This window comes from Zonotrichia leucophrys, chromosome 3 (assembly GCF_028769735.1).
Source record: "Zonotrichia leucophrys gambelii isolate GWCS_2022_RI chromosome 3, RI_Zleu_2.0, whole genome shotgun sequence".
NCBI classification, from domain to species: Eukaryota; Metazoa; Chordata; class Aves; order Passeriformes; family Passerellidae; genus Zonotrichia; species Zonotrichia leucophrys.
This window is the reverse complement of record NC_088172.1, coordinates 93,075,684-93,101,533: the sequence shown is the minus strand read 5'-3', so window position 1 is coordinate 93,101,533 and position 25,850 is coordinate 93,075,684. Positions and strand designations below refer to the sequence as shown.

The window sequence follows — 25,850 nt, the reverse complement described above, 5'->3', positions numbered from 1 at the left end:
GTTTCAAAATGATGAGCAGGATATGAAAATCTAAAAGAGATGTGTGTGGCGAAAAAGAGATGTTGGAGAGATCACTAGCTCTGATTATGAGCACATGGTTCAGGGTGATAATGTGGGTGTTGCTCCTAGCACTGCTAACCTTCCAGGACCTGAGGGAATCAGCTCACTTCACCAGGAAACTTATAAATATATCCACTTTGCAATAGAGATGAGAGAAGCTAAGTTGTTACCTATCTAGTGTGGACAGAGAGAAGCACAGAACTGAGTGAAATGTGTGAAGAAAGGACAAGGTATTTAAATGACTTCCAAATACTTTGAGACCTTGGATTACAAGGCAGCAGCTACAACATAAGCACAAATTCTGCATTTAATGCATGTGCATGTTCAGAGCTGGATTTATCTCGTGCAGGCACATGAATATGTATTTGCATGCATGTCCTTTGAAGCCCAAACACGGCTCAGCTGAACATGCAAGTGAAGAAAACTGGGCAGTGTGTGTGTGTATCTACAGATACATGCATTGCACATGGAGTACATGTGCCAAAACACACTGGAAAGCACAGCACACCTATTGCAGTCTGCCTCAAAGTCTAATGCTAAGATCAGAATTTGTTTTGTCTCACTGCCTTATTTTTTAAAGCCTAGAGAAATATGCATACTAGCCAAAATAATCTGATTCCTGAGCTCACTTTGGTATTTTCCACAATTTTCAACCAGCGGTCAGGTGAAATTTTCAGCAATTGTAAATGGCTGTTGAAATTTTTAGAAATGCTCTAACTGCACCATTTTAAAGAAATGCCAAATGGTTCTTCTTTTAAGATATTATGAACATTTTTTATCATTTCTAACAAAGCAAATGGTCTTTTTGAAAATCATATATCTGAAACAATGGGTATAACTTCATTATTTCAGATAATGGTGCAAAACAAGGATACCACAGGAAAGGTCATTATTGCCTATTAAGGTTAATGAATTTAATACCTCTTAAAGTAGTCATGAAGGGATACATATTGATTCAAGGTTACTGGATCTATATTTAGGGAGTACATAAACCTGAACTATATTGATATATATAAAAATGAAGGTGTTCTTTATAATGTAGAATCAAATTGCAGGTTATAAAAATTTTGTTTTAATTATCTTTGGAAGATCTGGAGGTGTTTCTGTTGTGATCATGAGCCTGAGAATTATAACAGTGCCTTCTTCAAGTGAAAATCTAACCTGTTAAGAGAAAATAAATGTGGAAATTCAGTAAAAGATTCAACTCTGACCCATTTGGAAGACGAAATAAGCCTGTGATATCCTGTTCGTTCACCAGGGAGTCATACTTATCATTGAATTGTTACAGCTAGACAGAACACAGGTATTTATATATTCTGTATGATCCAAGTGCTTAAAATTGCTTTCAACTGTTGACTTCACTGGAGATGAATGAAAGACATTAATAGGACCGCTGCGATCCAGCCTCTTCCAGCACTGTGTAATGGCCCCAGGAATATCTCCTGTGTACATCATTCCCACCCGTTCCAGGAGTTCCCATGGCATTGTGTAAGCCCCAGCAGAGAGGTCACCACAGCTCCTGCTGCCAAGCTCCCCCACCAGCTGCTGCCAGCTGATGGCTGCTCTGCAGGAAAACAGCTCTACAACACAGGCAGCTCGTGGGGCCACTTGGATGGATGCCTTCTGGAACAAAAAGGAGGAGGGGAAGGGAGGAAAAGGAATGGAAAAAAGAAGAGAGAAAAGAAGAGAACTAAAATGAAACACATGGATACGGGTGGGAAAATGAGTTCTATTCCTCGCTGAAGCTGCCCAGGCAGATTCTCTTACCTGTGTCCATGTCACACGATGTGTTTGGCCAGCCAAGAGAACAGGCATGTTATCAAAACACCAAATAATGCTCTTCACTGGTCCATAAGGACACTGACGAGTCAACGTGGCTTCCCCTGGGCACCATCCCTGTGTGATGGAGGCAGAGATGAGCAAATCTTCTTGGATAAACGCCCATGGACAATTCATGTTGCCCCTTTGCTTCTGCTTGGACTATCTCTATCTTTTCCATGTAAGTCTCCTTTACTCCTGACTCCTGCTGTTTCTTGATCTGCATTTAAAGCTATGTGTTTTTGCAATGAGGGATTTCGTGAAAGGAGAAAGCACCTTCCTTTTCTTCCAGGAAAGGTAGGTTTAAAGGGTCTCAGAGGCATTATTTTAGGTCTTCTGAATATGTTTATTGGTTTAGAATGGATGTAATGTATAAATTAGTCAGACAAAAGGTTGAAATATGGAAAACCTGGAAAGTGTCCAAATCCCCCACACATAGGACTTTCCTCATACACCTTCCCAACAATTTCTAACTCTCCAGCTCTGAGAGTAATGCTTAGTTTTGAACTTAGCTTTAGTTAAACATGGTGAAGAATCCATCCTAGACCTCACTGAATTGGTAGCCAGCCCATGGATATGTCCGTAAACTCCAAATAGACTCGGTAAAACAGAGTGGAAGGGGAGAGTAATAGACTCTGTAATTAGAAAGCTGTCAGTCTCCTAACATAGACTAAACACGTTAAATCCTCCATAACTTTCAGACTGAAGATCAGCATTTACAACTTCAACCTCACATCATTCATAAGCTGTTGTAAATGATGGCACCCACGTAGAAATCCCTCTCGTGGTAAATACTGCCCTGGGCACAGCAGAGTTAGCACGAAGCAGCAACCTCCAAACTGTCTGAAATATAAACTCTGGGCAAAGCAGGTTACAGCAACCCAATAGACAGGAGAGGTGAGGTTCCCACCTCCAAATTGGCATGATGCAGCCTCCCAGTAAAGCACAACTGAGAGGATAAAACTGTTCTGGAGACCACAGTGATTCCTTTCCAGCCGTCTGAGGTCCAGAAGCCTTAAAGACCCTTGTGCTTAGGACATGCTGAAATGAAAACCTGACTTTTATGACAGTGCCTTGGTGGAAGCAGCATCACAGCTGCATGGGAAACTGGTCTGTTGTTTGGTTCTACATTCTAATGAACACCTTCATTTTTATATACATCAATACAGTTCAGGTTTATGTACTCCATATCTGTAGATCCAGTAACCTTGAATCAACATGTATCCCTTCATTACTACTTTAAGAGGTATTAACCTGGATTGCTTTCATGACAGGCCAAAAAAAGGGCTGGAATAGTGTTTCTTCTTCCACCTCTGCCTGTAGGCTCCACAAGGAGGTAGAAGTGTGGGTACACTGCACTCCATCCCCAGCTTGCTGACAACTGGAGGACGTGAGTTGATGGCGCTTTGCTGCCTGAAGTCCTGCCTTGCAACTCTGGCCACTCTGGCCTGATTCACCCTGAGCTGTATCAGTGTGTGTTGTCACCAGTCCTTGGGTGGTTGTTCTGGCAGCTGACAGATCTTCTGTCCATAGCACTGGCAGCTGGGGTCCTTTGTCACTCCTTGGGTAGGCCTGCTCCCTGCTCCTGACCCTGGCTGAGGTGCAGGAGCCATGGAGCTCTCTTTGGGGCACCTTTTCACTAGACAGGGGGAAGGGAGGTGGACCTCTGCCAAGAGATTTGAAAAAGTGGGTTCTTTTGCTCATTATCTGGATATATATTGCCATTGCTGGCTTTGCCTGGCTTTATGACTGTGCTCCCTCTTGCCTAATAAAGATCTGGGAATGCAAGTGAGTGGTAGAAATCCATCTCTTTAAGAGCTCCTGGGGAGGGTATGTTTAGTTTTCTCAGGTTTCTAAGTGGAGATTGGAATTTAGTCCTTTATCAAGAGGGGCCATGGGTATATTAAATCCAAACATTTTTCTCTGCTGCTAACCACCTGGCAGAAAGGTTACACTAATTACATCAGATGTATTTTCTCAAATTTTCCTGCTTCTATTATAAGTGTGAGGCTTATGACAGGGGAACCAGATTGAGCACTGGGAAATGCAACCTGTCTTACTCACAACTCAGTCCCCAGATTAACCAGGAGACAGTGACCCTCATGGGAGGTAAGGTATGGGGACAGAAACAGGCAGGTCATGGGAGAAGAACATGGCAGAAATGATCCAATTCTGTCACCAAACAGTGCCAAGTCCAAACTCTTGGGCAGGGAGTGGACAGGCACTGTGCTAGCAGAAAGTGCACAGGACCATGATGCTTCGAACTTGGAGCAATGAAAGCAATTTTTGTGCTGTGCAAATGGCTCTTTACCTTCCTCCTAACAATCAGCAGACATTTTTTGGGGTTGCCATTTTGAGAGTCGTGGGAATGGCGATGCAGATGTTGGCTTGGTCTAGAGAGGGAGGAATAGAAAGGAACAAGAGGTGGGCGAAAGGCCATGCTTATGACACTAAAGATGAGCCTTCATACTTTCCAACAAATCTGTGCCCCTCTGGCAAATGCCACAGTGTGGCCAGCCATCATCTCAAACCCTGCAGTACCCCTCACATAAACTGGAATGTCTGGACTTTTATCATGTTTCCCTGTGTAGTATTTTTGCTAAAGGTGTCTCAAAACTTGGATACATGGGCCAGGTTTTGGTGGAAATGTAAGGTTTTAAGATTTTCCTGGAAAGCAACAGTGTTAATTTTTATCTCCATCCAAAACCAAATTGCTCAGAAGTGACAGTGGTGAAAACAGTATTTAGTAGAAAAACACTGTCCTACTCAAAAGAGAACATAAAGAAAAAAAAAAAAAGTCACAGTTAAAAAAGTAGAGGAGTAAAATATTATTTGACCATGTTATTTTAAGTGAGACTCAGGCATTAAAGTGCACTGGGGGCTGAACTTCTTACATTTAGTGACAGACCTTCTGACATGCTCCCACCAGATGCTTCTGTAGATTGGAAATGAGCAACAGGGAAGAAATATGGTAGGGTTTTTTTTCAAGATGCAACAAGATGTTGTACTTCCTGGCCACATGTAAAATGAATTTACAACGGAAACATGCCAGAAATGCCTGAGGGTAACACTAGCCATAGCAGAATGCTGAGTCTTTCTTTTTTTCTTTCTTTTCCTCCAGCATTGAATAATGGTCCTGAATGTCATTTTTCTTAAAACAACCCCAGCATGGGTGACTGGTGAGTGAGATCAAGGTTCCATGTTTCATAGGGCACATCAGGAAAAAGTTATTGTGCAATCTGATCTCTACTGCACATACGTCCTCTGTCACACACACTGAGATAACTCTCAAGGTTATTTATTGCAACAGGCCCCTAAAGTGATGACATTGTGAAATTAATATTATTACTATGAATAATTGCGTAATTTTCTCTGACTCTAGTTATTCTTGTTTTCTGCTAATACATGCATGTCAATGCTGTTCATTGCTGGAGTGACTGGAAACATTTCACATGGTTTGCAGAGAACAGTTTTAACATTTTCCAAGCAAAGGGGGAAAATGCTCTTTGACTCTTTTTGGCCAGGTTTGCAAAATATTTAAGCACGGGGCTAGCAGGCCTCTGTCAAGGTCACTGTAACCTTAAAAACACTTCCCCTGATTCATTAGGTTTTCAATTACACTGGAGTGAGCAGAGCTGCCTCTTAATTCAAAGAGGAGAAGAGAGGGACAGCCAATCTCATAATGCAGGAACAACAGTAAATTACCCTGCACCAAGCCCTGTGTGCCTCAGAGGGCTGATGGCAGCGCTGAGCTCTGGGTGATGAAGAGCCAAGCCCTGCAGCCTGAGGGGCAGATTCAGGTGCTGGTTACAGCACTGCAAATCTCTCTTTCAAGCACAAGCAGTGCTTTATGCTTTGCACAGGGAACAAGAGAAAATACCACTGGGCAGTAAGTTGAGAGACCTGGAAGACTTTTATGTCTTATTTAGGGCTCTTTGCGTTAGTGTCAGCTCTTCCACACTGATGCACATATGCTTTCCTAACCACAATGCTATCCAAAGCCTCCATCTTGGTTAACATTTCATCATTCACACTCCGGGAATTATCATTTCCTCTAGACATGCTGACAAAGCTCATTGTTTATTGCTCACAGCATGTCAGAACTGCTGGTTTTGCTTTGGACTGCAAGATGTTTGGAAAGCCACATGCTTTTTCTGAAGCCGGCTCAGTCCCCTCTGTGCCAGCTTCAGCTGCTGCGTTCGCTTTCGCCCAGAATGTTGGATCCTGTCCAGATGAGCCAGAGCAGAGCGTCAGCTTCAGACTGACCAAACAGCACTGGATGTCATGTAACCGTGGCCAAAGTCTTCCTGGCAGCCACAGGTACAGACTTTCCACAGAGAGGGCTGGCATTTGCTACCTTGCTCCCCTCCAGACCCACAGATAAACATGCTGCATGAGTGAGCCAGTGAGTGTGACTGGGACACGTGCCTGTTGTGCCATTTCCGAACCCAGGGGAGATTACAGCTCCTCCTGGCAGCAGAATTGCCCATGGAGAGACTGTAGCAGGGAAGGAGGCCATGCACCACCCCTTCTGGAAAAGTAAACGATCTTCAGCCATGGTTCTGTGCTCCAGATCTCTCCAGCCAGAAATGGGGGCAACACCTGTCTGCTCACTGACCTGTTACAACACTGCAGTCACGAGCAGTTGCTAAATGGTGCAGAATTGCAGATCATTATTTATTAGTTACTGCATTTCATATGACAGGACATATATTTTTCCCTAAATCTCTGAAAGCTGGATGAACACAGAAAACACAGAAAACTGTTCCTACAGATCTGTACAGCGTTACCTCTGGCTGCATGGCTGAGCCCTGCTCTCAGTCCAGGAGGGGTGAGAGCTGAGTGTTTTGGCGAAAGTTTAATTTCTGTCTCGCAGGTGAAGTCCTGAGCCACATAATCTGACCTCCCCAGCTAAAATCTCTCCTGGAAGATCTGTCTTGCCCACAGCAGTACCACAGGCAGGAAAGGGGACACATAGCACAGGAGATGCCTGTCCTGTCATGCTGCACCCATGAGTAGAGGCAGAGCAGTAGGAATGGACTGAGAGCTGTAAGACCAGCAAAGCAGCAGTCAGGAGATGTCCTCAGCATGCAGCAATTAATAGCCAGGGATGAGCAGGGTGACCTCCCCACTCCTCACTGCATGGACAGACATGCTCAAAGGCACAGAACACATTCTCTGCAGGATGGAGGTTCCTCTGCATCCAGTGATTGCTCCTGAGGTTGTTACTCCCCCCACAGTAACCCCAAAGGGACTAGTCCAGCCCAGGGAGATAGTAAGGAGGGCTGGAGAGTCTGTTGTCACTGGGAAATCAGTAATTGGTTTGAGTAAGTTTTTGGGAAAGCAGACAACTCCTAAGGGGCACTGGCTCTGATGACAAAGAGAAGCTTTACCACAGAGCCCAGGCAGATCCATGCTCCTGGGAGCACTGCCCTTCCTCACCCCTCACCTGCACCTCACACTATCTCACTCTGCTGCTTTGGCCTGACAAGCCCCTGTAGCTGTGACCTGTCTCTTGGAGCCTGTTATTCCACATCTTATTTGCATTGTCCAGGATCTGTCCAGGTGGTTAAACAAAAGACATCTTTTCATTATTGTTGTTGTTTTTACTGTGCCATTGCTATGTCCTTTATAAAAGCTTTGCTTTTCCTGTCAGGAATAATCTCTGGAAACTTGGATAGAATCCTTTGGCTCACACTAGAAAAGGTTATAAAATCCTGGGAACCCAAAATGCTTCTCTGTTTTTTTCACTAAACATCTTTTTCCAGCTTGAAAAATGCATTTCTTGTTTCTGATTTGTTTCCTGATTTAGGGAAAATTTCTTCCTAACCTGCCAGTTGTCCTCCTGTCCAGCACACCTGGGCATTTGGAAGACTGTGCCCAAGTGCTCAGAGGGCTCCAGAGACCTTTCTCTTGCTCCCCACCACAAGTCTGACTCTCCCTGCAGTTACAAGGAAGCCACTAATTTCCTCATTGCTCTGGTTTCTCCATCTGCCACCTTGTGATATAATATTTACTTATCTTTTCAAAGCATTTTAAATCTCTGTAGGAATGCATTATAAAAGTGCATTAGTGTTATTACTTTACTCCATTGTGTAACTCTGAGGAGTGGCTTACATAAGGCTGGCTCCTCTATCCCCTGTCTGACCCCCATCCATTGTCCCACTGCTCTTGCTGCCTCCTCCCAAGACAGCAATAATTAAACTCTTTCCCAGTACCCTCCTTGGTTCCTATCCAGAGTTTGGGGAGTTGGCATCCACTTCTCTCTTCATCAGTCCAGAGATTGGCAGCTTTGGATTCAAAGGTTCTGCTGCCTCTCCCTCCACACCTCTGTCACCTGCATTAGGGTCACAAGATATATTTTCTGAAGCTCCAGAATTAGTTTTCTGAACTCAAAGCACCCTTTTCTGGCATCTAGAAGTACCCTATCAACCACAATCTTTGACACTTCCTTATAACTGTGACATGAGTTTTATTGGGAGGGCATTTGTAACATCTTAGCCCTGTACTCTCTCAGGTTCAGCCTTCACAAACCAAGACAGCAGGACCAGAGGAGCAGTCCAGCATAACCTAAAGCAGAATGTATTCAGATGGTGTGGTGAAAGGAATGGAGTTCTTAATGAGAATGACATAGCTGACTCCTGATGTGCTACTGCTACCTGCTTTTTTTTACAGAGCATTTTTTTTTTTAGTAGGTAAGTGAAATTTTTTTGTTCCTTGTATTTTCTGTCATGCCAAAACACCTATTTTCAGTGAGATAAAAGGTAGTCAAAAAAGCAGGTACTTGAATTAACAACCCTGTGTAGAAGAGCTTTCACTAAAGGGGCAGATGACAGGAATATGAAGGGTGCAAACCAGTCAGACTCCTCCATGCTCTTCCTCTTTCTCTTCCTCCTTTCCTGAAGGATATTGGTCCACATCCTGACCATTTTATGTGAAACAGCTGCCAGGTTTCATGCCAGAGGTGACTGCATTGCAGAGACAAGCAAATGTGCTGCTGTACTACTGCCAGGTACTGACCTCATGTGCATTAGCCTTGGCTTTTCAAAGTGCTCCATTGGCTTTGGTGGTGCAGCTCCAGCCTGACCCCAGCATAAAAGAGATCTGAGCCCACTCCACTAATTTTTGGCATTCAAAACCATAAAGTGTGTGTCCCATAACAATGTGCTCATACACTCTGCCACCCTGCTAACACCCATCTCACACAGGCTGTCTCTCTCTCATAGTCAATTATTTGGACAAGAACTGGTGACTAATAGAAGCAATTTGTAGGAAACACGCTGTTCCCAAGTGACCAGCAGCAAATTGCTAATGACTGACATTAGAATGACCATTTTCCAAAGAGGAATAGTGGAAAGCTCACTGTGCACAGCACTGATCACATTTAGCAACAAAACAACCCCTCCTGATTCTGGCATCTGCCATTTATGGTGGCTACTGTTTGCTTCCTTTCCCTGCTACATCCATAGGACCAATTACACTGAAATTAAGCAACCCCATACTATTTGTTGACATAAACATGAAATGTAATGAAAGGTACACTTCACTAATGTGACCTTATAAACTCGATGAACAAAACATTAAAAATACAAATGCACTATAGGGAGAAACCCTGCATTTTTCAGGAGATGGATCATAGGGCTTAATAGATCATTTCCATCTCTGAAATTTCTGAATTGTGATGAATGGAATTTCTTAGTATTTGAGGCAAGAGAGGGGCATGTTTAAACAGACTGGAGAGGGCTGCAGTATAAAATCTTTGCACTATAAAAAAGGCAGCCTTGGTTTTTATTGCCCCTGTGGGGAGTCTGCTGTGAACCAAACAGCAACTAAATCAAATAAACATTTCTGAATCAACTCCATCTTCTCTTCAGCTTTGGAGAGTTTAAAAAACCCTGTAATTTATTGAATCGCCTTTTATGGTTGTACCTACAGATGTCTTTTGAATTTGATAGTAAAAACATTTAAACTCATAATGTTTCCCAAATCAGCTAAACCCATTATATCACCTGTGCCAGTTACTATATTTGTAGGGTAGTAAACAGTGGCCTTTATTGTTTGCTGTTCATGGGGCTGTACATAAGAACGAGCTTAGTCTGTCTCCAGAGATATACACCTACCTTGTAGGCACCAGAAATATTATACCAGCTTAAATCAGTGCAAGCTTTCCATGCTGTCACTGCCTCCCCTGTTTTGATCTGGTGACAGTAATCTCTATTCACTGCTGTGCTGATACCCTTCGAGTCAAGGCCCCTTCTCTACTTCTGCTGTTTCTGGAAGAAAAATTAACAAGTGCAGCTTGGGCATGTTATGAACAGTTAGCAAATTTCCACACCTAGGAGGGTATGTGGGCTCAGATAGCTGATTTTCTTTGCAAGCAGATGGAGAGGTGAAAATCCTTCTGCAGGCTTGTCATGCCCTTATCTCAAACCCTCCAGAAAAGTAGGCAAATGGAGGTGAGACAGTGAATTATCCAGACATCAAGTAACTTAGCTCTTCTCACAGGCTGTGAAATTTGCTCAGAAAACCCAGAAGAGAGGAAAATCCCAGGTGGATGTGGAGCATGGCAGATTCTGTAAATGAGCTACAGGAGGTCTGTTAGGGGAGAGCAGGGGTGTGAAGGCAGAGCCATCCCAAGGTGCCCTTGGAGTATAGGCAGTAGGGGCCCTGAGGATCACATCTGCACTGGGCTTTGGGGAATGCACCTCATGACCTCCCACCTCAGGCATTTAATAGCTCCTTCTCATCTTTCACTTTCTCTCATGCAATCCTTTCCTCTTCCTCTTCTTCCATTCCTTGAATTTATCATTTAATACCATCTCTGGGGCTAATTTTGCAACTGTTTACACGGCATAGGACCATTAGGAAAGCAATTAACACATACTGATGAGATTCAGGAAGTGGAAATAGCCATGTAAACCACAGATCCATAAGTAGCTTGTGAATCTCAATTTGAAAACCAATTGGTGCAAGCACAGCCCAGGCCATTTCTCAACAAGAGCTCCTAGAAAGTCTCTTTATTCAAGTGACTGAGGCTTTTCCAAGGAACAGGAGAACATGAGTTATCTTTCTGCTGTTCTTTGGCAGTTATAGAGAGGCGTGACTGGCTGCCTAATGATATTTTCCATACTGTTTATCTTTTCTTCCCTTTGAGTGCCACATGGTCTATCATTCCCTCAGCTCAGATATGGGCCCCAAGGGGACTCAGTCTGCAAATAAAACACGGAGCTAAGCAATAGTGATTAAAACCCCAAATGTTTTAGGCATACTGCTCTTGTTAGTAACACTGGTTTCAAATTATTTCCCTCCTCTCTGTGTCCCCTCTTGGAGACTTGTTATGAGCTCCATGATGCCACTTGTCATCCAACTGAGCTAACACAAGATGAATGGAGGGGTCCTGCTACAAAGCATATAGGCAAAAAATGTTTTGTAAAGCTAACCCCAGCTATTAAAAAAAAAATTAAAATTCCTTTCTCTTGTGTTCCTATGAAGACCTTACATTCTTCATGCCTATGTTTCCAGGTCCTGGCAGTGAACGGATAGTAGCTTGTGTCATTTTCTGTTTTCCCTTTCTATTTCTCAGGTGCTAATACGACTTGAAAGACTCAATCATTTTCAATTTCACCCCTTTGCAAAAGGATTTTAATTTTTGTGAGTTTTTTTCCCCCCACTGTGGGCAACTTTCTAGTTTTCAATCTGTTTTTTCACATGAACTTTCCTTATGTGGCCATGCTGCTTTTCAGTCTGGCTGCAAGTCCCTTTCCAAGAGCTTTTGAACCTTCTTGATGAATTTTGCTCAAATTTGATGGAAGGGCAGAAAGGCAGAATTCTCAGAAACAATCATGCTCTTACAAGATCTGTTAATACAGACATTATGATAGAGGAGTGAGAACTAAATTCATGCCCTGACTGAGCAAACATTATTGTTTCTCTTGGCAGCTGGTACTTGCTGGCCCACCTGCACCTACTCTTCTTGCTTTGCAAGGATGCTGTCCATGGAGTGGGAAGGAGACAAAATTAATGCAGTGGGGATGGAGATGGGTTGAGTGGCACAGGGAAGCATGGCTGTTGGGAATCAGGCCTGGCTGCTTCCAGCTCTCCCCACAGGAATTGTTTTGTGGCTAAATTAAATCTATATTGTTTTATTTCAAACACGTGGAAAGCTTGACTTCGGCATCAAATGGCATTATGTTTGTGGACATAAAGCCAGTACCTTAATATTATTTTAACAAAGCCTTCTGAAATGCACATACATTTCCAGTCAGCCGGATTCTTCCTTTTTGCTGAATACTGAACATTCTTTTCTTCCCCTCACTGTTGTCTTTGGCTGTAGAAATTGTACTTTCCACTTTCACAAAAACTGTAGGGGCATTATGAATGCCTATATTTTTCTTGAGCAGACGTTTTGCTTTCTAACAAAATGCCTACACTAACTCACTTCACACAAGTTCAGCTTTCAGCGTCTGTGTGTAAAGCACAAGGTGCTTATCTGCTTTGCCTGTGTAGTCGCAACTGAAAATTAAATTTGCCTTTGTATTTTCTGCTAGAGTGCTAGGGTGAATGCTTGAAAAGATGCCATGTCCTTCTTCAGCTGCCTGCATGTCAATGTGATAGTCAGAGATTTATTTCCAAATGGTACAAAAGTGCTCTGGGGTTCTTAAGGAAAACAGGAACACCATTACTCATTATTGTTTGTCTTACCAATTTATTTTCTCCACAGATTTAAGTAAAATATCTTAACCAAAAATTTATATAGTGAGGTGTTAGCATTTTCTAAGCAACTTACAAACTTTGGTTATCATCTCCTGACAGCACTCTGAGCAAGAAGAAAATGTCATTATTCTTACTATGCTGATAGGAGAGTGAGATGATTTATCCAGGGTCACCCTGGAAGTGGCAGAGAGTGGGCTGCTGTAAGATTCTGGTCTACATTTTGGTGCATGGAGTGCCAAAGCTCCTTATTAGCTACTTAGAAAATCTTTCTCAGTATTATATTAACCCATTTTAGCATGTATTTCTTCCATGCAGAGACCTTCAACCCAAGAGGCAATTAGCCATACGCATTTTTGCCCAGTTTATCAAAAGAGCCATGACTGCCCTTTGGTACAAATACCAAAAGTCACATGTAGACATGACTGCAGTTTCACCCCTCTCACCTTCCTACACTACAGCAGTATAAAAATTTGGGGGCAGCTTTCCATTTAGCATTACAGGGTTGCACCAGGAATTTTTGCAGATATTGCAGATGCAAACTATCTGTTGCAGATGCCAACTTCAAACTTCTGTTTGAAGTTTTGAGGCTGCCCAGGAGCCCGGCCACAAGTCTATGGCTGACAGCCCACGGCACATGCTACCCTTGGGGACATTCTGCTGATGATATGTCTTTCATGCTAAGTTGTTGCTAATTAAAATCCAGCAGCTTGACTTGCTCTTGTCCTTGAGGCACCAGCAAGGATTCATTTCACCTGGCTTTAACTATGTCATCAGCCAGAGTGACCTCAAGGTGAGCTATTTCAGCTCCCCATGTGCTGGGCTGTTTTAGACATCCAGTTTGGGACAGAATGGGTCACTTTTTAGAGCTGCCTAAAGGAGGGAGTCTTGGTGACTAAGTCTGACTAAATGCCTGTTTCCTGGTTAGCACAAGTCAGCCGAGATGAATCACACAACAAAGAGCCTCCCGACACAAGAGGCAGAGCGCTCCAACACAGAGCTGGCTTTGTCTCTTCAGCTAAAGCATTTCGAAGTATTTGGGATGCTATTCTTAATTTTACATAAGACCCGGTCCATTCTGGGTTTGAGATTGCACAAGGTTTAGGGAAGCCCATTCCAGTGCTTCACTGCTCTAACTTTGAAGAAATTCTTTCTGTTAACTAATTGGGATTTCTCCTGCTGCATCGTGGGACCAGTGCCTCTATTTGCTTGCTGTGCACCTTGGAGAAGAGTCTGGTAGTAATTTCTCAATTACTTTCCACCAGTTGCAGACAACAGCTAAGTGCCCCCTTAGCTCCTACTTCTCCAGACTGAATGAACAAATCCCTCAAAAAGCAATGACAGCAGAATTTCCAACATTTTTGACTTTTAGGAAGAGATTCCCCAAAGGCTCATTCCCTATTTTTTTTTTTTTTTAATTTCAAGTATTGACCAAATTGATGACTGATTCCCAAGCCCATACAGGTACTCTTTAAGGCAACTAATTCTCACTGGATCATTGGAAGAGACAATGTTGTCCTCAAAGCTAGCTGCAGTGGGAAAGAAGGATCTCAGAGGGGGAACAGCTATGGGGGATATATCCCTAAGTGGATATGGGATCAGGTTTTGTACTTTGCAGGAGTTTTGCACAGGAACGTGTTCATCTATAGACATGGAATTGATGTGGAATCAGAGAGAGAGCCCAGGTTGCTCTGGTCCCCATCCAGCAGCTCTTGTCAGCCGGGCACGGACTCACTTTGGTTTCACACAAACATAAAACTTTATTTAAAACCTCCTGGAGTTTCCCTTGTCAGACTGGGGGTTTCATAAGCTTTGTTTACCTTATAAAAACATACATGTGGAAAGAGTATAAAGAGGTTAACTCCATCAACAGTGAGCGGAGGCAAAGGGCGGTGTAATAAAAACTGAAAATACGGCTTGTTTCGGGGAAGGTTAAGGGGAAAGTTAAGTTAAACCATCTCCTCACAGCAGTGGAAAACACGCCACGGTCGTTTTCCACTACTCTCCCACCGCACAGGCTATTTTATGACGAATTCTGGAGTTAAAGAGGAGTACGGGTTTCCCCTCGCTGCCGCGCTGAGGGGCGGACGGGCCGCTGTCCCTTTGGGGCTCATGCCCGCATCGAGCCGCCCGTTTTCCCTCCGCAGGCCCCGAGCCCCGTCCGCGCGGTCCCTTTAAGGGGGCCCGGCCGCCAGCGCTGCCATGGCAACGGCGTGACCGCCGTGACCGGAAGTGAGCGGGGTCAGAGGCCGCGGGAAGATGGCGGCGGCCCTGGCGCCCACGGGCGTCGGCGGCGGCGCGGCGGCTCCGTGAGCTCCTCCCGCCGCGGCGGCTCCCTGGGCTCCTCCCGCCGCGGCGCTGCCCTGTCCCAGGTGAGGGAGGGGCGGGCGGAGGGGAGGCCGGGCCGCCGGGGTTTCGAGGTTCCTTAGCTCCGCAGCTCCCCTGGTCTCGCCGGGTGGTTGTCGCCCGCCGGGCTCTCTCAGCCGCCTCCTGTTTGTCCCCAGGCATGGTCGCCACGCTGTAGGACGGCCGGGAGCCGCGGCGATGGAGGAGAGCGCTTGAGCTTGTCTGCGGAGGCGTTCCGTGTGTGTGAGACATGTACGGTACCCGAAAGCTCGGTTTCAGTGCTGCTGCTTTTGTTGCACCTGGAGGAATAAATAACCGGAGGCCTGTTGTTATAATCTCATCCTTAGCGTCTTTCCATTTGGGGAACAAACTGAGTGTCTTGTTTTGGCTTGTACATACACAGAAGCCAGTCAGGTTTTTTTCCAGCTGTAACTGGGTGGTTTTCCTTGGTTCTTGTGCCTGTTGTCACTTTTCCCGTTAGTATTGGCGTGCGTGCTGCCGCCTGGGCTGGATGTGCCCTCTGGCAAAGCTAAACTTTGACCTGAATGGACTCTTGTGCAGGGAATGCAGGGCGAGTGCTGCAACAAGGCTTTGCACAACCGGGCTGTTCAGCACATAGCTGTGGCTGCAAAGAGCTGCACACTAAAAATAAACGGTGGAGTTCTAAACTGAGCGTCCAGCTTCACACTGGTGCTTGTGTGTATTCATTGCAATGCAGGTCTTGGTCACTGGGCTTCTTTAATCTCTACTTTTGTTCGTGTGTGGAGTGGGCTACACTAATGGGTAGTGTATTTTACTTACTGATTAAAAATATCATCATAATTCACTTAGTTCATAGCAGCTGGGTGTTCTGTCCAACAGCCCAGCCACTGCTTTTGGACATTTCAGTTGTAGATAGTATGGTAACCTTCTAATGTTTCTCAAGCATGAGCTTATTCTAACACTGTAAAACAGAGATTAATAGATGGGTCCCCCTCCATCCTGCGTCTTACTTGACAAATGGGGAAACTAGGATTAAAAAAAAAAAAAAGCCAAAATATGTCTTAAATTGAACACAGAAATCTAAAATGAGTTGTTTAACTTTGCAATGATGTTTTACAGTACTAGCTTATAGTCTGAATGCAGAGCTGCAGTGGAAGCTGTACCTCAGCACGTCAAGGTAGCCCTTACCAGTGTGAATTCAGTTTGGTCAGTGTGTGGGCTTGCAGCTGAAGAGTGTGGTCTCACTCCTTTCCACGGCTGGCCATGGGTTCTTGTTGCTCTCTTTGTAGTGGATTTAGTGGTTGGATGACTTCAGGGACAGTTGATCTAAGAGTTTTATGGGGATGGAAGTTATTCCAGTGAGTGCTTGCTCTGATATGAATGAAAGCTGTTTCTCCCTCTGTGCTAATGTAACCCAGCTGTGGGTCAACCATAATGTGAAACTGTACCTCGAGAAACCAAATCTCAAAGTGGTCATTCAGAAAATCAGAACTACACCTCAAACTTCTGAAAAGTTTCAGTTTTAAAAAAAGAAAAGTCAGCCATGTGTAGGGAATATGTGGTAAGACTGAAGAGAGTATAAGCCTGTGAAGGAACTTTCTCATCTTCCAAGGGTTTTTTTCTCCATTCACTGCTTGCCAAAGTGTTTCTGTGCTGAAAGAGGGAAGTCACTTACAAACCTTTATTTAGACCTCACATGGTCCACCGTGTGTACTCAGTGAGGCAGAATCTTGAAGGAAAGATAATTTTGTACCCTACTGTGAAAACCAGACTGAAATTCTGCAGGGAAACCTTGTTTTGGTATGGTCCAGCTCCTCAATGAGTTTTGCCTTCTTGGCGTTGTCTGCCCCTGCCCTCCCCACAAGAGCAATCTGGAAGGAAGATTGGCAGTGGAATAAGGTGTCATCTTCACACCTGCCTGGGGTTTTAGCAGTGTTGGGATTTGCAGGATCACATAAACCTTTCTCCAGTTGCTCACGTGGGAAACTCTCACGTGTTTCATCTGTTCCTGCAGAGTCTCTATTCTTTTAGCGGCTATTTTTAGTAAAGCCAGATTTTTAATCCCTAGGTTCTTAATGTGAACTGCCATAGGTGCAAATCCTCTTGTCCTTCTGCTGGCTTTCTACCTGATTCTGTCCAAGAGTTTTCCCCATAGAGTTTGTTTCTCCTGATTTTTGTTTGGACAGTCTCATGTATGTCTTTTCCTTCCTGTCACTTGTCCCATCCTTCAGTGTGCTGCTACCCCTTACTCCTCCCAACTCTGCTATGCCAAAACACTGTTTTTTGGTTTATCTTTACTTTTGCTGGCTGCTTCTTCCATTTTCTTGGGATGTGTGGAGTCTTTGTCTCAATTTATGCTTTCTTCCTGCCTCATCATTATATATTTACAAATAATTGTGTTTTCCTCTGTCCTTCTTTCCTTATTTCATTCTCCTCTTCTCCACTTACAGTCTTGCTCAAGGCTGTCCCTTCCTTGTTCCCTTGTTTCTGGGGGCACACAGACACGAGGCACTGAGCTCCACAGTCTGTTCAATGTTTTCTTGGCACTGGCCTGAGGAGAGCTGCCTTGTTTGTGTCGTGTGCGTGGTGCTTGGTCAGCACTTAGGGCTAAGAGTGGGGGAGATGGAACCTTTGGAGAGTTGAATTTTTGGAACAGGTCCCTGCTGACTGTGGGCAAAAGCTCACAGTTTGATTTTACTGTTTGTTGCCTTGGCCTAACAAGTAAATTGCTCCTGAAAGACAATTCTGCATTGTGAATTGTCCAATTTTTTGCTATAGCAGGGCACAGTGAGACATGATAGAGCTATGATAGCAGAATTCTTCAAACATACCCAAAATATCTCTTCGTTTTCCTAATTTTTTTCTCTTAGGTGAGCTAGTTTACTTGTGAACTTGACCTTATTTTGATCCAATAAATTTAATTTATCTAATTACATTTGTTTGTATTAGAGTTTTTGAATGCTTAGGGGTTAAAAACTGGGAGAGTCTTTACTTGCCAATGCAAAATTAGTAGCTTTACACGCTATCCTTTCTTGAGTTTGAGGAAATTAATTTGCCTTTAATCTGATAATCGGCTTAAGGTGCTTTCCCCTTAGGATCAGAACTGCTTTTTTTCACCCTGCTTTTCCAAGATTTTGCATGTATGATACTAAAACTCCCCTGACTCTTGAGAAGCTTGTTTCAGGCATCCTTTGGCGTAAAACCTGCTGTTGATGTTATTTTAGGTGTCAAGGGAGCAGGTATTGCTTTTATTCCATTGTTTCTGAAAGACATTTCTTAATCTCAGGTGCTTTTTCATTGAGCTTACGATGGTTTTATTATTTTTAAGGCATCCAGCATCTCTTACTGCTGAGAGAAATTGATCTCTATTTGCTCTTCCCCTTTGGTGGCAGCCCCAGAGGTGCCATGAAGGCTAAATGAAGAGTGCCTCATGAGTCTGTAAGAAGCAGTTATGTGGATCAACCCACACTGCTGGTAGAAAGAGAATTAATTTTTACTGAAAAGTTTCTCTGGTCCTTTATAAAATTACTCTTTGAATGATGGTGGTCCTGTGAACTGCTGTGTCCCCAGACATGCTCCTCACAGTTCCTGTGTGTTTTTATCTATAAATGACAGATTGTTTTGTACTCCTTTCACCAAATCAGTGAAACAACAGACTGGGCTGCAGTCAGAAGAGTCAAAAGATAACTGAACACTCAGGCTTCAAAGGAGACCCAGAAATAGAACACAACCAAGTCATTAATTTTTCTTACTAAATCAAAGCCAGACAATAGAAGGTAGTGCAGGTACTGACAAGTACATGCCATCATGATTTTTATACAAGAATGGAGTTACTTTGAATTTCTTACAGTCCTGCTAATTGCATCAAACTGTTCATGATTGTTGCAGATCAAGATTTAACTTACTTTTCAAAGTAACTGGAATTTACAATGGTTATGCATGAAATGGACAAACAGATCTGGGGTGAGCGTGTGATTATGTTTAATTTTTGTTTCCTTTTAACTTTTGCATGGTCAAGTATGATAATGATCCCATGAAGATATGAATGTTAATTATGAAGTAACAGAACATATGTTCTATGACCCTTTGAATCTATTTGAAGACCCTCTCTGGTGTTGGAAGGTAAAAATGTTGCTGTCTTGCTACACATGAGAGCTTGGGTGAAGTGCCTCCTGATGCAGTTTTAATGAGGATAAAATGGCTGAGGACCCTCTGTTCAGCTTGAGCAGCTCTTGGAGAGACAGAGGCAACAGAGAGAGATTCCAAGCCTTTTTTTTTCCCTCTCCTCAGAGAAAATTCTTGAAGTAATTAATTCCACATCACTTGGTAATTCTGCTCTTAGATTTCATTATGGTTACTCGTATCTAGTGTTGGTATTGATGTTTAACATTGATTTCCTCAGTCTTCACACAAACAGTCTGCATTTGTTCAGATGGGGTATTAGCATTGTGTTTGAATTCAGAAGATAATTGCATATCTTGCAAATTACCCAATGGCTGTTTCATCTTGAAACATTTAGAAATCCATTTCAGTTTCTCATAATTATAATGTTTTAGTCAGACAGCCATCTAAACTTAGGACTGCACTTTGGCAGTGATATGCTTGTTTTTCTAAAGTGAGCACAGTTTTTGTGGTTAAATTTTCCTTTCATTTAAGTATAGATTTTAATCAGTGTAGGCCAAACTTTTCCAACCATCTTTAAAATTAGTTCAAGCCATATTTTAAAAAGTATGTTCTCCTAATGGGATTTAACTTACATAGAAAAATATATGCAGAAATTAATGTTTTTAAGCTGATTAATGTTTTTGAACTGTTTTTACAGTTTGTTTATAGACAGCCTCAAATAGGATACTGGTAGTTCCTCTGTAATAAATACCACTGAAAGCACTCCACGCTGTATTTCTGAAATTTGAAAGGTAGCTGTTCAGAAAGAAACTGTAAATTCCATTCATCAAGCAGCTAAATTACAACATCAAAACACAGTAAAATGCCTCTGTTTTCCCAGACTTCTCTGCAAGCAGTGTGTGAAGTTTTGGAGATTACGGAAGTTTTCATTGGTTGTCTTGTATGTCCTTGGGCAGGGTGTAGTTACCATTTTCAGTTGGTGAGTTAAAGCTGTAAACAGATGTACAGCAAGTGTACAGCTCTGGCTAGGTGATACTCAGTATTTTATATATTCCCACACAGAAGTGGGAAGGAATTTGAATTGCATCTATTAGGTGACTATTACAACCTTCTGAGTTGCTAGACATTTGCTTGTTTCAGTTTTTAGAAAAGTGCTAGAAAAACCCTCCAGTAAAAAGACCCCAAAAACTGTTACCAATCTTGTATCGCTTTTTTATACCCAAATGCAGAAAAAAATGTCTTTGCTATGCTGAGAGTTTTCTGGTTGGTAGAGTGTTCAGAGATCAAGGGAGTCAGTTTGTCAGCGGACTTCTCTTCAGATTGACCATTTCTTCTGATCACAGGTAGAGTAAATTCCTTTCCCTAAGTGTGAGGAGAAATGTAAGAGAATGATGAGTCCTCTGGATTTCCATTTTGTGTTTTTATATGAGATGTGCCGGTTAGCTTGGAAAAACTGTTTCTCCAGTGAAAATAATGTCAAAAAATTCTGTCCCAGTTTGGACATGGAATTGTGAGAAAGCTCATTTTGTTTTTTTAAATGCTTTATTTTATTACCCAGATGCTAGAAGGACTAGATCCTTCTGGTTCTTAATACCTACAGTAATCAGGCATTTGTTCAGCTGATCAATTCCATTTGTTTTCAAGATCATGTTTGTGGTTTGCATGAGTGTAAAGAGCATTGGTTTTGAAGATAGTACTTCAGCAAGAATAAAACATTATAAATTTAATAATGACTGGTAAAGCTTTTTTTTTCCTCTAATATTTGCAGCTTGTGCTATTACCTTTAAGAAACTTATATTGAGAAGCACTTTTCAATTTCAGTGAATGATTTTTTCTCATAAACTCAACTATCTCTTCCCCAGAATTCTTGTGGTACAGTGGGAATTTCTTAAGCATTCTGTTCACTGAAAAGCAGTTACATGTTTTGTCCTCATTGAGAAACAACTTTTAACTCTTCTGGTATGATAAGCCAGGAGACAGTGATGAGCACATGCTGATCCATGGAAGATACAACTGTTCAAAGTGAGCCAAGCTGCAAATGGGCTTTCAGGCTATGGTCAGAACTTGGAGCTTGTTTCTGGTTCTGCTGGGTAAATTTTTAAGATTGTGTATCAGCTGGAGCTGGGGGCCATGTGCTCCAGGGAAGTCATTGCTTGGTTCTTCAACAAAGCCAAGGAAAACTGCAAAAGATTTCTCAAAGAGCAAAACAAGTATAAGAAATACTTACCTGTTAAGTCTTTGTTGGGAACCAGTCCATTTTTATTTTAAACTCTTCACTCATGGAAATCCTGTTTTCTTCGAGAGTCCAACATTTTAGGAAGTGTGAGGTAATACACTCATGCCAAGGTTATGGAGACAGCCTGTAGTCTGGTAAGGTAAGGCTAATAATTTCCTTTCAGCCTCCTAAACAGACAGTGGCTTTCTTCTGGTCCCCCCTCTTCAGTGTGAAAACACCGCTAATCTGTCTACTTACCTAGTGAATTCCTTTAAAAAGAAAAACAGTTTTAGCAATTTCTTTTAGGATCTCTTGCCCAGGTCAGTAGATTTATCCTCAGGGCAAGTAAAAAGGATGGGTTGCCAGGCAGCTATTTATGTGTAATTCATCATCAGATAGTGGAATTCCCAGATAATGCCCTGGGAATTGGCATGCATTTCACATTTGGAAAGGGGGTGTTTGGTTTGTTTGAATCTCTCTTAAGTAATTACAGACTGTCTAGGAAGATGGAATGTAGTGTTCTGGTTATGTTTCTAAACTTTGGTGATAGACTGTTTGAGGAAAGGATTGGTTTTGCTGCATTTTGTGCTGCCTCCATGAGATGGATACATTTTGCACTAGAGTTTCCTTCAAAAAATACTTGTCTCAATATGTTTTACAATAAATGTTTTGCAGACTCATCTATTTCTAACCATTGGAAGTGACAAAGGGTGTGTCTCTCCCAAAATTATGGTTTTACTCAGAGAAGTGTGTTCTTTTATTAGGAACATCAGGTTTAAATTTTTTCTTGAATACCAAGTTTGAAATTAAATCCTTACAGTTATCCGCTATTTTGAGTGTTTGCATGGGTCTGCCATTCATTACAGAATGAATACTTCATTAATTTGTTATAAATTATTCTATCTTGGGATGCCAATTTCCACAATTTACATTTTAATAATTCTGTCTCACAGAATATTTTTACTTGTGTTGCAATAAAGGTAGGCATTGTATGTCTTGTATCTCAGTCCTGCTATGAAGAAAGAATCTTGGTCTTTTTGGTAAATATTGAGAAGCATTTAGTTTTGCACCTCTCTTGGATGCAGTGTTAGATGTTGAACAGTGTCAACTCCACTAAGCAATAAAAAACCTCACACTTTCAAACAATGCTTGAATTGAATAGCACATCTCATTTAGATTATGACAGTGGGTAAAAAAGCTGTATGTTTATCCTGTCTGCCACCTTAATAGTTTTTGAAAGACAAATGCCTGCTAAGTCGTCAGAGGTCAAACAGCTATTTTTTTGTGTGTGTTCTAATTACAGCAGCCATCAAAGGACCTTGAAAGATGACTGACCTGCCAAATTGAGACAATGGCTCTGTAGTTATGGAAGTATGGAAATTAAGTTTAGGCAGAAGCAAATGTGGTCACAACAGGGATATTGCTAAAATGGTTATTGATAGCACAGGAATTCATATTCTGTCTAAAGGGAAAAGTAGCTGAAATTATGTGGGTTTTGTTGAAGTAGTTGTGGTAGGCTGGTCTACTGAGGAACAAATATTATGTGTTACACAATGCTTTTGTAGTTCTCTTTGAAAACATACTAATAGCAATTATTTTTAATTGGAAAGAACCTTATGAAAAGTCTAGAGGATTTAGTAAAGTTTTCTTCTTTCAGTCACAGGTTGGGTGGGTTTTCTGATGGTCTGCCTTCTCTCTGTGCCTTTGCAGCTTGGCAGACTTTCACCTTCCTGCAACAGCACAAGACCCCTGGATTTCCCCTGTGGATTTTCCTTTTTAAAGGGAAGCTGTCAGGTATTCCCATGTTCCTTCAGGTCCTTGTTCATTCTACATGTTGTCAGTGGCAAATAGAGGTGCCAAATACAGTTCTTCTTTTTTTTGTAACCTTATGGAAGGCATCCATGAAAATCTTTTAGACAAACTGGCACTGCACATATGTCCCAAAGCTTTGTTATCATGGGCTCTGGGCATTCAGCTTGCCTTCAGATCTGAAGGTAGCATTGCTGTGAGCAGAAAGCTAAAATAAGTTTGCATACCAGAAATAAAGATTGTATTCATAGTCTCCATGATCTCTCAATGTGTATTGAAGTACAAAAGTAGCTGGAAAAGGCATATTTAGGACAGGGTTTTGTAAAGTTTAGAATTATGTCATTTCTTCATAAATATAAAATAGACAAGCCTTCAAATTTAGGGAAACTGTCTGATAGCTTTGGATTTCAGTGCAAGATATTCTATATGAACACAGTATTAACACAGATGATAATGTTTACTAGAAGTCTCACAAAATGGCATATTGGCTAAGAGATGCCCAAAAATGGAAAGTAGCAAAATATTACTGTAAATATAGTTCCACAGGCGGCAGAATATTTTAGAATAAAAATTTTTGTCTGTACAGAAAATGATTTGATCTGTTAGAAAAGTAATATTTTAATGAATGCTTATAGCGTAATAAGAAGAAAAAGAAATTATCAAACAGGTATTTCTTTATCACTTAAAGACTGCTCTTGCTGCTATTGCCCTCCAGCCCTTTAGCCAAAGTTTACAACCTTTATAGGGAGGCTATATTACAAGCTGCAAACCCAATTGGCCTTTGGCCTGAATATCCTGCAAAGATATTTCCTGCAAATTCCATTTCCCCAAGATTTTTACTTGTGGAACCTTAGTTCTTCTTCCAGCTGATACAAGTCTCCCTCTTAAGAACTTGTGTTTTGATGCTGACATGGAGGAGTGGCTCACCCCTAGGAGCTGCACCTACTTCTGTGAGACCTCAGTGTCTGTCCTCCTCCTCAGAAAGACCATGGTGTGCTTTTCTGCTGATTCCAGGGTTTTGATTGATTTTGGAGGGAAGTTATAAGAACTTTCCTTTCTGGTTTGGGAGGTATTTGTTACAGAACTACCAGTCTGTTGTTCTTGAAAACAGTCACCCAGTTAACATCTCTCTCCTAAGCCGAACCTTACTGAGAACTGTCAGATTTCACCAGACTGGGACTGAGGAGTAGAACATAAAAGAGAAGTTAATGTTGGAGTGTGATCTGGAGAGCAGCAGTGTTGTGGGCAAGTATTTTTCCATTTTGCAAATCTTAAGCTTCAACCGCGTTAATAATATTTCTACAAAAATATTACTCGGCTAATTTAAAGCAAAACTCTAGAACAGTTATATCCCACATGGCATGAAACATTCCTGGTTGTTTTTTTTTCTTGGTGTATTAACTTCTTACACAGAAAGGAAATGAATTTTAGAAAGAATGTTATACATAAACCATTTGAGACATTCTCTGTTAAGGAAATACCATCTGTCAAGAAAGATGCAGCCAATGTTGAGTTATATTAAAAACATTGTAAAGGAAACATTTCTCAAGGAAAAGTGGTTTAATTAAAACATTTTAACTGTTTTTGTTCTGGAAAAAGCTTAGGAAATGTCTATATAAGCATTCTAAATACAATCATAATAAAAGGTCAATTAATTTTTTCAGAAGGAAGTTAGCTTGGATAAGTTGTTCCTTAATGTAGAATAAAGAAATTTTCTGGCTACAATGTAAGTAGTAGGGAAAAAGAAAAAGAAAATACTTAGAATCATTACTTTATTACCTTCAAATTCTGTAGTTTGATTGATGTAATTGACTTTTCTTGATGGGCAGAGTATATTTCAAAGGGAAAATAGGTTACATTTTAGGATTTTCATATTAAGGTTTTTATTTGAAAATCAGTTCTTTTATGAGCATTTAATAGCACTAGAAGACATGATTTTGCTTCTGGGGAGGAAAATAGTGAAGTACTCATAAAAAGGTACCTAGATTAGGCACGAGAAACATTAAATATGATAGGATTTGCTCTTTCTTTAACTCAGTTGAGTCTGCTGGTTTAAGGAATTGTACACTGACTATACAGATTTACACTAATGGCCTGAAATAAAAGCTTTTGCTTTAATTAGCACTTTGCTCTTTCATCCATTAACCTGTTGGTGATACCTGACCTACCCTGAAATGTAGCAAATACAAATACACTTATGTCTGATCTCTTTCTAGCTCCAGCTGTGGGGGGTTTTTTTGTGTTTTTTTTTTTTTTTTTTTTTTTTTTTATTTAGTGAAAGAATTTGAAGGGAATGCTTGGAAGTTATGGGTTTTGGCCAACTTAAATGCTGAGGTTTTGATTTTTAGGAAAGCATGCATATTGTACATAGGAATGTTGGGTCTTCCTGTGTTTAAGATATCCTACCTTATCATTGGAGTGTTTTCCTTTCCTTTGTTCCTTGAAAATAATAAAATGACATTTCTTAAGTTACACGATTGCTATTAGAGATGAGCAGCTGTTTCTCTCCCAGATTCTCTTCACAGTAGGCTCATGATCTTAGACTTCATTAAAATACCAACAGAAACATAAGTGACAAGTGATATATGGGCTAAGTTTTTTAATGTCACCCACATCTCCTTATTTGAATTGACAGGACGTATTTTCATTAACACATTATCTTTTTTTCCCCCCATTAAAAACTTTTGTTTACCACAGCTTGTATTTAGGAATGCCTTAGATTCAAAGAACGTGGTCTGTAGAACCAGTTTTACTTGTTGCATGTGCCTGATGTTGTATCCTGAAC

General features: G+C 41.7%; 1 protein-coding gene across 2 annotated transcripts in view; it reads left to right on the top strand.

The window, feature by feature from the left end:
- Nucleotides 1-14,824: 14,824 nt before the first annotated feature.
- The window catches only part of LCLAT1 (lysocardiolipin acyltransferase 1), a 112,184-nt gene continuing 101,158 nt past the window's right edge, over nt 14,825-25,850 (top strand). Inside the window, exons 1-2 of one of the 2 annotated variants that reach the window (XM_064709325.1) lie at nt 14,825-14,960; nt 15,093-15,186. The gene's annotated coding sequence lies outside the window, so the exon portion shown is untranslated. The remainder of the gene's footprint in view (nt 14,961-15,092; nt 15,187-25,850) is intronic. The other variant, XM_064709326.1, reaches the window with a different exon arrangement.